Below are 12,360 nucleotides of genomic sequence, written 5' to 3' on the forward strand. Positions count from 1 at the left end.
ACAGCTCACTGGGGAGGGAACCCTTCAATACGAGAGGACCCCAATACAACATGAATGATCGAAACTCAGTAGCTTTCCATCTATCTACCTCTGACAGTGCCCTTGGTTTACGGTTAAATTCACAGGGCATGTGCGGACGTAGTGAGATCAGTTTACCTGAAATGGTTTCTACAGTTTGGGAACGAACCCTTGTTGCCAATTTTTTCCCCTTTAACCACATATGAAGCAGTTTCCTTGTTACTCCAAGACAACAGAGATGCATGTAATCAGTTGGAAACATAGAAACCATTTTAACCAATCCAGATAAAGGGCTCTTCCCATTGTGATGTTCCTCATCAACCATGTCATCGAAACTGGAGTCTGTCCTGAGTCTCACTTTTGTTTCAGGATATGTAATTTTGTTCCTCCATACACCCTCCTGAAAACACTTGTCACAACCCGAATATCCATTAAATGCCTTTGTCTGCTTAATATACTGTAGGCTCTAGCCGGAGCATCACAAATGAAAGAAGAAACCTGTACATTAAATAGCTTGCCATTATAACTAATGCCATTAGACAGTACATTCTGGAGATCTTTGACAAACTGCTCTAAGTACTGAGAAACACTCTTTGGCTTACTAAGACCACAAAAAATGCCAATAACAAATGGGGACTTGCTGTAATCACATTTGAGACAACCAAGTATGGGCCAAAACTGAAGTTTAGAACTTTTGAATAAGGGTAAGCCATCTATATTGAACTGTAAATTAAATGTAGTCAGGGTTGCTGGTAAACTCAAACATGCCAACCGTGAAAGTACACCTTTAACAATACCAAAATGATAATACTCTCCCCCTTCGATGGTAGTGGTATGTACATGTTTCTGTGTTCCAAGCAATGTTCTTCCGTCTTTAGGAAGGGTGGGATGAAATGTCTTCAAAATAGACAGCAAAGAGGACAGTGCAACCAGAGAGACTGAATAGTTTGTTGCCCAATACTTCAAACTTGTCATGAGTAAATCTTCACTATTCTCCTCACTGTCCGAGCCAATTTCATTTTCAGATTCAATATTGTCATCCTCAGCTACACTTTCGAACTGTACATTTGTTGAGGCCTTTGAGGTTTTGGAGTTTATGTTTTCACTCTGATCACTAATTAGCGTTCTGTTTACTGGCAAGTCTGATGTAGTTGGTAGATCTAGCAGGGACTCGGACGTGGTTGGGACAGCCACAGGATTCGTGCTCCTCAAACAGTGAAGATTTGCATTGGAATTAACAGGTAAATTAGAATTAGCAGCAGCAGCATTAAAATCATTAATGATATCCTGCTCTGTGTCTTTCACTAGTTTGCCAACTTTACGCTTTTTAGCCCAGTAAGATGCCATTATCTTTGTGATGAGGTGCTGTAATCATTATAAAGAAATGTTGCCCGTTTACTTTGCTGTAATGGACTCAGCTTCTTTCTTCAAATCTGCTTGTCTCGACACTGACACCGATCCTGAAAAAAGAAAAAGAGTCCAAATGAATGCCAATTCAAATAAATGTGTTAAAATATAGTAGATGAAGGGTAGAGCAGTGGATCCAGGACACAAACGAGTGAAAACAGAAGCTCTACAAGCTCACAACACAACACTTTGCGCCGCATTGTACACTTGAAGATCAGCTATTTCACTACTTTGAAACATTTGTTTTCTAATATACGGAATTTCTTAGCAGACCTAAAGAATTGTCAGTATGGAGACCTATTGCAATAATAGCTGGTACTGCAACACTTGATTTGTGGTCATTTGTAAAAAAAAATTGAATTAAAGGATACTGCAACATCTTAGATGTGGGATTTCAAACAATAAGAGGGAGAACTGCATTGCACAGTAAAACTAAACTAAACATTGCACAGTTGTAAATTTGGATAAAAATATGGCGAGTTATTATCTTAACTTTCTAAAATGTCAGCGTATTAACCCAACAATAGCAATGCAGACTGATACCAACTGGACTACAATAGTACTTCATCTCTGTAAACACAAGTCCAAACTTCACATTCATACTTCAGAATAGAAAGCTTAGAGAGCCCATTATTTCCCTATCCTTAATAATTACACTTTTCTGACTTTAGCAGATCAAACTATATAAAATTAAGTAGTTACCCCTCTCAAACATCACCCGTGTTTATTTCACGCTGTCGCCCAGAGGGTTTCATGCTTTTGTTGGCTTCGCCAAATTTAGCATTTAGCATTTAGCAACAAACACACACACCAAAGACACCAATATGATCGCATTTGATTGGCTGATTTAGCGACGTCATTCAGTTACAATGAAGACGATTGGTCTGTTCACGCACCATTCTTGGCGCGCATCGGGCACCCATTAGGAAAACATTGCAAACACAAAGAACTATTAAATAATGTATTGGTTATAGGTCTGAGAGCAGACCCAGAACAGTTACAGTTCCCCGTGTAAAGTACACTAACGAAAGGACCGCAACGTCCGTCGAATCTACAGGTATATTTAGCTTAATAAATCGACGTACATATAAACATATACAAACAGACAAACATAAGCACAAAACAATGTTTATTTGCTTCACTTAAAACGGTTAAGATACAAATAATAAATCAAACTTACTGTGCAAGACAGGCAGGGATTAGCCTCGGGGACACAGCGTTTAGGTAGGGATAGCCTAAATCCAGTCGAAAATAAACTCACAGCCAGTCTCACAGCTGCTGCAGGTCAGACGTGAGTGAGACGAGTGAGGAGGAGGAACAGGAAGTAGGTTGGGATATACCACTCAGCTTTAATAGGGGTATTGTGGAATGCTCCACTCCTTGTTATCTCTGTAGGCAACTTATATTTTTGTGGTTACAAGTTATGCATAAACCGTAAGAGGAAGATTTAAAGCAAAATCACAACCCATTGTCCTCAAGGTATGGTGCTTAAGGCTTAATTTACCATTTTACCATTTTAATTTAAAATGCAACACCCCTGCCTATAAAATGCTCTGACCCAGTCTCCTAAAGAGAATGAAGTGGGAGGAACCCATATTAAGAGGGACAACTGCTCTCATCTTTCAAATGTGAATTGCAATATAAATGAAATATTATTATTATTATTATTATTATTATTATTATTATTATTATTATTATTATTATTATTATTACTACTACTACTACTACTACATGAATACTAATACTATTAATAAGATGATGCTGTATGGAGTTACATTTGTGTCTTTATTAACCAAACAAAAGAAAAACATTTGAGAGAGAAAAAATATAAACAGAGCAAAGAATAGTTTTGAAAGAAAACGAAATAAAACAGCAAGCAAAAAATAATAATTTGTAAGCAAAGGAAATTATATAAACAGAACAAAAAATATTTTTAATTAAAACAAATTAAAAACGCAATCAAAAAAATATATTTGCAAGCAAAAAAATATAAGATTTGAAAGAAAAGAAAAAATAATTGAGAACAAAACTTTTAAAATTCAAGAGTAAAGAAATAAGGAAAAACTGTTTAAACTACATAAAACAAAATACTTAGTAAAATGTTTGGGAAATAAAATGTTTTTAATGTTTTTTTTCCTCATTTGCGAATGAAAGTTGTTTTTTCTGATTGCAAAATGCCTTCTCTCTCAAAACCTATGTCTTTGGTCTCGATTTTTTTTTCTCTCTCTTGGATTTGTTTGTGTGAGGGGTTAAAGTTCAGAAGGCGGGTCCTACGCTGATAGATGTAAGACACCTCTCCATTGGTCACTTGGAATCTGAGTGACAGCTCCCCCTTCCTTATGTAGCTTGTTGAATGCAGGGATGGAGGTGTGTTACGGCCAGCATGGTTTTTTGATTGATTGAATTATTTAGCAGTTTGCAAAAAAAAACTAAAAAACATGAAAGTATAATGCAAGGTCAGCTAAGAGTATTTAAAACCCAAGAAAGATGACTTGTTTCCATTGGGGTCCTTTGTACTCAATTCATAGAGACATTTAATGACAGACAGATATACACTACTATGCAAAACATCATAAAAAACAAAAAAAATATGTACAGTAAACAGTTTGAGTAAACAGATTGATGGAATACTTTATTAACAGTAGGATACAGAGGTACAATTGTACAATGATTGTTATAAGGATAACACAAAAAGGCTCGTTTCCATTGTGGTCCTCTGGGACTGAGGTCAGAGCTCCATTCCAGCTCTGGACGCTACACTATTCGTTACAATATTGAGCATTTTAGGCTATTAGCAATTCAGATGATTCCCTAATGTTAGGTTTCTGTTCTACTACAGTTTGTGATCTGTATTTAAAATTGTTGTATTGTTGTTACTGTTATAGTAGGCCAGTGGTTCCCAAACTTGGGATCGGGACCCTCAGAGGGGGTCCCCAGATTAGCTTAATGGGCAACATTGGTTTCTCTCTCAACAATAAACAAACCAACCTATACAGTATAAGTGTATACAGGGTAACACATTTCTAAAGTGACAATTTAATGACTTTTAAGACCTTTTTAAGGCATTGTGCGCTTGTAGTTCGGCTATTTTCACAATATTTATCTGTGGAACCGAGTCAAACTAAATCTAATGTCTACAATTTCAAGTGCTTGTCAGGGTGGGTGGTCCCCAGTTCAAGTATGATTATTTTGGGGGGTCCCCAGTTCAAATATGATTATTTTAGGGATTCACAGCCTGAAGCACACTATCAGATGAAACGTTTCCAAAGCAGTCTATCTGGAATGGGCCTGGCCAATAGGCCAGTCACTTCAGCCTTGCCTTAATTAGAATAACGAATATAACATAAAATAATGTAGCTTTATTTTATAATTTCAAAGGGTTCCGAGGCTGTGAATCCCTAAAATAATCATATTTGAACTGGGGACCCCCCAAAATAATCATACTTGAAGTGGGGACCACCCACCCTGACCCAGGCATTAGATTTAGTTTGACTCGGTTCCACAGATAAATATTGTGAAAATAGCCGAACTACAAGCGCACAATGCCTTAAAAAGGTCTTAAAAGTCATTAAATTGTCACTTTAGAAATGTGTTACCCTGTATACACTTATACTGCATAGGTTGGTTTGTTTACTGTTGAGAGAGAAAACAATGTTGCCCATTAAGCTAATCTGGGGACCCCCTCTGAGGGTCCCGATCCCAAGTTTGGGAACCACTGGCCTACTATAACAGTAACAACAATACAACAATTTTAAATACAGATCACAAACTGTAGTAGAACAGAAACCTAACATTAGGGAATCATCTGAATTGCTAATAGCCTAAAATGCTCAATATTGTAACGAATAGTGTAGCGTCCAGAGCTGGAATGGAGCTCTGACCTCAGTCCCAGAGGACCACAATGGAAAAAAGCCTTTTTGTGTTATCCTTATAACAATCATTGTACAATTGTACCTCTGTATCCTACTGTTAATAAAGTATTCCATCAATCTGTTTACTCAAACTGTTTACTGTACATATTTTTTTTGTTTTTGTTTTTATGATGTTTTGCATAGTAGTGTATATCTGTCTGTCATTAAATGTCTCTATGAATTGAGTACAAAGGACCCCAATGGAAACAAGTCATCTTTCTTAGGTTTTAAATACTCTTAGCTGACCTTGCATTATACTTTCATGTTTTTTTGTTTTTTTTTGCAAACTGCTAATAATAATAATAATCAAAAAACCATGCTGGCCGTAACACACCTCCATCCCTGCATTCAACAAGCTACATAAGGAAGGGGGAGCTGTCACTCAGACTCCAAGTGACCAATGGAGAGGTGTCTTACATCTATCAGCGTAGGACCCGCCTTCTGAACTTTAACCCCTCACACAAACAAATCCAAGAGAGAGAAAAAAAAAATCGAGACCAAAGACATAGGTTTTGAGAGAGAAGGCATTTTGCAATCAGAAAAAACAACTTTCATTCGCAAATGAGGAAAAAAAACATTAAAAACTTTTTATTTAGCACAACACATTTTATTACCCAAACATTTTACTAAGTATTTTGTTTTATGTAGTTTAAACCGTTTTTCCTTATTTTTTTACTCTTGAATTTTTAAAGTTTTGTTCTCAATTATTTTTTATTTTCTTTCAAATCTTATATTTTTTTGCTTGCAAATATATTTTTTTGATTGCGTTTTTAATTTGTTTTAATTAAAAATATTTTTTGTTCTGTTTATATAATTTCCTTTGCTTACAAATTATTATTTTTTGCTTGCTGTTTTATTTCGTTTTCTTTCAAAACTATTCTTTGCTCTGTTTATATTTTTTCTCTCTCAAATGTTTTTCTTTTGTTTGGTTAATAAAGACACAAATGTAACTCCATAATGCTGCTACTACTACTACTACTACAAATGATGATAATAATAATAATAATAATAATAATAATAATAATAATAATAATAATAATAATAATAATAATAATAATGTAGCCAAAATGGTTCTTAATGTTAACATGTATTAACTATAACAAAATTATTTGAAATGAAATACAAAAAACTTTTCAGGATACAAATAGCAAAACATTATTCAAGGCAGCAAAAATAGCAGATCTACAATCTTGTAGAACGTCTAATTTTAGTTTGTGTGAAAGAAAGGGATAGTTCACGCAGGCACAATTTAATGTCTGTCTGTCTCGTCTGCCTTCCTGTCTGTCTGTCTGTCTAGTTCTGACTGACTGACTGACTGGTAAAATAGCAGATCTACAAGCTCGCAACGCAGCACTCGGTGCTTTGCTGTGAGCTTGTATATCTGCTGTTTTTGAAAAGATGGTGACCTTTTGTTATTTCAAGGACGCCGGATTCAATGGAGTCGGTCCCCTGTCCCTGCCACACTCTTGACCCCTAAAGGTCCAGGAAAGAACAGGCAGGCTTTTTTTTCAGACCTAGTGTCCTTAAAATCTCCCAAAGATTTGAAAGAATTGGTTTTGTTACAGGCAGGATGATTTTATCATATTTGAGGCATGCCGAATCCAACGGAATCGTCCCCGAGTCGATCCGACGCTTCAAGCTGAAATTCAGACGCCGTCGACTGTTTTTTTTTCTTTTTCAGATAAAACACACTTATTCTGTCGTACTTTTTTGCGCTGAGTCCGTTGAAGTGGGTCCCGTCGTGAAAAAAACGTTTGCGTCGATCTCTAACCCCTCCGGAGGGGCTAGTTTGTCTGGACGTGTGTTTCATTTCTGAGTGACCCCTAGAAGGCTATCCCTTATTCTGACTTTGGACCGTGTTATCTCGGCACAGGAGTGTCGCACATAGAAGACACACGTCGGCGAGTTTGCGTCGGCCAGCCCTACGCGCCAACGTAAGTTTTGTCACGTACGGACATTCCTGTGACGAGATGGCTTTCTCTGGTCTGCCTTTGAAAGCGGTCTCAGGACTGTACAGCATATCAGCCTTGTTCACAGCAGAGGTCGTGGGGAAGCAAGGTCGTAGGAGGACAAACAAGATGTCGACGCGTTCGTCTCTGAGAGCTCTACGACATATCTCGGAACTGAATTGGTCGTGGACGCAGCCCCCCCAAATTATACATGCATGATGTGTATTGAAGCACAGCCTATCGGCCTCAGTTGATGCGCGAGACAGGACAAATACACAAACGACTGCCTGGTGTAAAATCCGAGTGAAGGACATCGTCTTTTTTTGCTTCCACTTTGGGTCGCGACCCATAGTTTGAGAACCTAGCTGCACTAGGCAATTAAGAGCCTAGGTTGTAAACCGTAGGTCTGTGTGGAAGGAAACTTATATTGGGCGAATCGGACACGCAGTGATCGAGAATCTGATTTCGGATTCACTCCATGGGCTCCAGAAGGCTAACCCTAACCCAAGGCCAGCTAAGGTCAGGGTTAGCGAAGGTAGGGGGAGGAGGGGAGGGGAGGCGAAGGCATCCCCCCTCCCTCACCCGTCAAAAAAGAATAAGGCAAATGTCATAGATTCAACATTGAATCAATGTTGGTATTTCAATAATTAAATAGGAGGAGGGGGGAGGGGGAGGAGGGGGTTGCATGTTCAATGTTGGCATTTCAATCATTGAATTTTGCACTGCAATACAACAGTCTTCAATCGTAACCAAAAATCAACCCTAACGACTATAATTCAACGTTGAATAACCATCTTTTGCTATCTGGGTGATGCCACACTCTACTTGACAAATAGAGGGTGTGGTGCGCGCAGAGCTCAGATCACATTAACCTGTGTAGCAGAGGCGACAGGAGAGAACAAGAGGAGATCTCCTCCGAGGCGCCAGTTTATAGCTGAACTAACAAAGTTTAAGAGTAATAGTGAACTGCAGCCAACGGAAAAGAATACTCGTACCCAGCGGACTCGCGGAGGAAGGAGCCTACCGTTGTTGCCGTGGGGAACGAGCGCTACGGTGTTTGTGAGCGTGCCGCCGGTCGGTGTTGGAAGTCGGGAGGAGCCGAGGCCAGCGGTGAGGCAAAACCAAGCGTCCGTTTTCTTTGTGGATTACAATTAGGGGTACCCCGCCCGAACTTTAGTTATTATTTGGACCGTTTGTGCGGAAGACCGTTACATGCTCGTTTGGATTTAAGGACAATAGACACTCTCGAGACCGCGCCCCACGAGAGGCCGTTCGGATCATAAAGAGGAGGTGTTATTATTGTTTGACAAAGCGAATAAGCGACTGACCGTGCAGCGCTCTGACTGTATAACTGAAGTTGTCACTTTGTATATTGTTCACGGGTGAATATGTGATGTGAGGGGTTCGTGAGAGGAACATTTGGGTTGTTGATTTGTGTGTTTGTTTTGTTGAATAGGGAAAGAGATAGGGACAGAAGTGATTTAAAGCCCTGAGTGTATTATTTGTTTGGCCATTTTGTAATGGCATTTATTATTTTGTGGCTTAAATAAATTCACTTAAATTAAATCCCGCCGATCCTGTTGATTTTCCTTTTAGTTAATAATTTTCCCTTGAGAGTAAAAGGGCGATTGTGGTGGCCCGTACGGGGATCGCAGGTTTAAAGTTAACAGTGAAAGCCACAATTTAATAATTGTCACAAAAGGTAAAGTAAAAAAATACACTGTAAAAAACACAACCAGGGAAAAACTGAAAAAAAGAGTGAAAAGTACAATGGAACAACAGAATGGGAAAAAAGCAAAGCAGGTAGTAGAGGCGGCAGCCTACTTTGAGGAAAGTGAGGGCCCTGATTTCACTGTGCAGCAACATTTGGCCTCAATAAAGGACAAGTTGCAAGCCTGCAACCATGAAGTGCAGCAGGTCAGGGGGGATTTTGAAGAAGCAATGGAGAGTGGTATTAATAGGGAACTGAGCCTAAGGGGGTACATAGCTCGCAGGATGCTGGAGATGGAGACTCTCATAAAAACCTCAGTTGATCAACTCCGGAAAGAAGTGGTTGAACATTGTATGAGGAGAGAGGAGAAATGGGGCAGGGAAGTGGTGCAGATAAAAAAAATCAGTGCATCGCACCTAAGGTCCCAAACTCCACCTAAGCCAGACATTAGTTTCTGTGGAGTACATACTCCTCACGGCAGTCCCGCCAGTACTCCCTACCGTCAGCCCGCCAGTGCATCTCAGGGGCCATCCACTATTGCCTCCCATGGCCGGTCCACCAGCACCTGCTGGAAGAAGGTCCACCGACAAAGCGTCTCCCAACCACCGCCCGACCTGTCGTCGGCGCAGATGTGTGAGGCTGTGCCGGGGTTACCATCGAGGGGCGGTGATGGTGTCACTCTGGGATCCCAAGCCCGAGGCGTCCCACCTGAGGTGGAATGTCTGATCCAGAAGTGGCCATCGGGGTTAACCCTTGCAGGCCTAGCCAGGGCTCAGGGTGCAGACCCCAGAGTAAGAGATCTACGGGAACATTTAGACCAGGCCGACCAGCGAGCGGATCGTGTGGGCTATGAGGAAATCCGAGGAGTCCTATACCGAAGGCGACCATCCAAAGACGGTGGACGGAAATATCAGGTGGTGGTGCCCAACAGCCGGGTCCACTGTGTCCTGGAATATTTCCATGACCGCCCCACGAGTGGTCATCCGGGTCGGCTAAAGACTCTCCTTCAGGTCCTGGAGGTGGCCTGGTGGCCGACAGTCCGCAGACAGGTGTGGGAGTACGTCAAGAGGTGTCCCGTCTGTCAGCGATGCAGGCCGGAGAATCGTAAGCCGTTCGCCCTACTACCGTCCACTAAGGCTGACCAGGCAGGAGAGTCCCTGGGGATCGGCTCGGCCGGGCCGTTCCCGAGGAGTAAGAAAAAGAACACCATGCTGCTGGTCACCATTGACTATAACACCAAGTGGGCCAGGGTCAAAGAAATTAAACGAAGGGTGGGTGTCTCTCACACCAGGCAAGCCAAATACGACAGTGCCTGGCGGAACATGGCCAGTTCCAGCCAGGCGATTTGGTCTGGGCGAGAAAACATTCACTTTCAAAAGCATCAAAAGGATACTCGTCAAAGCTAGTGCCCCCGAAAAGGTCAGGTCCAGCTAGAGAACGAGTCAGAGAGGCCATAAAGATTACCAAGTGAAATGGGATGTTAAAAAGTGGATATGTTTTAATGTGGTCAACCTCAACCCCTCCTTTGGGAGGACTTGCCAAAATAGCTTCCAGCTGGGGGGGGGGGGGACTGTGACAAAATGCACATTATATTTATTATATTTATCTGCTTGATCTATGGGTGTTACTATGTCTGATTGATATGTGACATCTGACCTATCTATGCATGTTATTATATACGTGTGATATGTCACATGTTGGACACTGTGAAATATGTGAACATTTCCTATTCACGTGAGGTAATGGGTCTGAATCACTGGGGTGATTGAGTGATTGATGCCACACTCTACTTGACAAATAGAGGGTGTGGTGCGCGCAGAGCTCAGATCACATTAACCTGTGTAGCAGAGGCGACAGGAGAGAACAAGAGGAGATCTCCTCCGAGGCGCCAGTTTATAGCTGAACTAACAAAGTTTAAGAGTAATAGTGAACTGCAGCCAACGGAAAAGAATACTCGTACCCAGCGGACTCGCGGAGGAAGGAGCCTACCGTTGTTGCCGTGGGGAACGAGCGCTACGGTGTTTGTGAGCGTGCCGCCGGTCGGTGTTGGAAGTCGGGAGGAGCCGAGGCCAGCGGTGAGGCAAAACCAAGCATCCGTTTTCTTTGTGGATTACAATTAGGGGTACCCCGCCCGAACTTTAGTTATTATTTGGACCGTTTGTGCGGAAGACCGTTACATGCTCGTTTGGATTTAAGGACAATAGACACTCTCGAGACCGCGCCCCACGAGAGGCCGTTCGGATCATAAAGAGGAGGTGTTATTATTGTTTGACAAAGCGAATAAGCGACTGACCGTGCAGCGCTCTGACTGTATAACTGAAGTTGTCACTTTGTATATTGTTCACGGGTGAATCTGTGATGTGAGGGGTTCGTGAGAGGAACATTTGGGTTGTTGATTTGTGTGTTTGTTTTGTTGAATAGGGAAAGAGATAGGGACAGAAGTGATTTAAAGCCCTGAGTGTATTATTTGTTTGGCCATTTTGTAATGGCATTTATTATTTTGTGGCTTAAATAAATTCACTTAAATTAAATCCCGCCGATCCTGTTGATTTTCCTTTTAGTTAATAATTTTCCCTTGAGAGTAAAAGGGCGATTGTTACACATCTATTAATAATATGACAGATAGGAGATGCTACATTCTCAGCACTTTACAATCCAGATTATCTAGACCTGCTTACTTACTTATCTGAGAGAGAGAGAGAGAGAGAGAGAGAGAGAGAGAGAGAGAGAGAGAGAGAGAGAGAGAGAGAGAGAGAGAGAGAGAGAGAGAGAGTATACATTTTCTGGGCCTAAAACAATAACAGAATGTATTTAATAAAATACATATTTAGGGCTTATTTTTCACAAATGACTATAACCACTTAAACCCTCTAATCATGGTGAAACAGACCTGAGTTGCAACTGTTGGACCGCTTTTTCCATCTACACCAAATCTCTTTGCCAAAAATAGGAGATCTAAAAGCTCACAAAACGTTGCATGCCGTGTGGGCTCATAGATCCGCTATTTTTGCCAAATGTTCCCCCAGAATTGGGACACTGGGGTTCAAGTGGTTAGGAAACAATATAAAATATAACTTTAAAAAAAAATTATCGGGCCAAACCAACAAGGAATTTGCCTCTTCCTCATGTGTTCAGCCCTGTACACAAGATCGATCAAATGTGACAAAAGTCAGCAGTTTGCCACTTCCAGACATCACCCAGAAGAGAGCTGTAAATAAATGCAAATAGGCTACTGATTGATTAAAAAACTATATTCAACACATGGCCCAACTCAAGGAAAGGTGATTGTTTTACTAGTGGTGAGAAATAGCTAGATTCATTGTTTTTAAGGCCAGTTTACATGTAATACTCACGAAAAAATCAA

Source organism: Gymnoscopelus braueri, assembly GCF_963280865.1.
Source record: "Gymnoscopelus braueri genome assembly, contig: SUPER_20_unloc_1, whole genome shotgun sequence".
NCBI classification, from domain to species: domain Eukaryota; kingdom Metazoa; phylum Chordata; class Actinopteri; order Myctophiformes; family Myctophidae; genus Gymnoscopelus; species Gymnoscopelus braueri.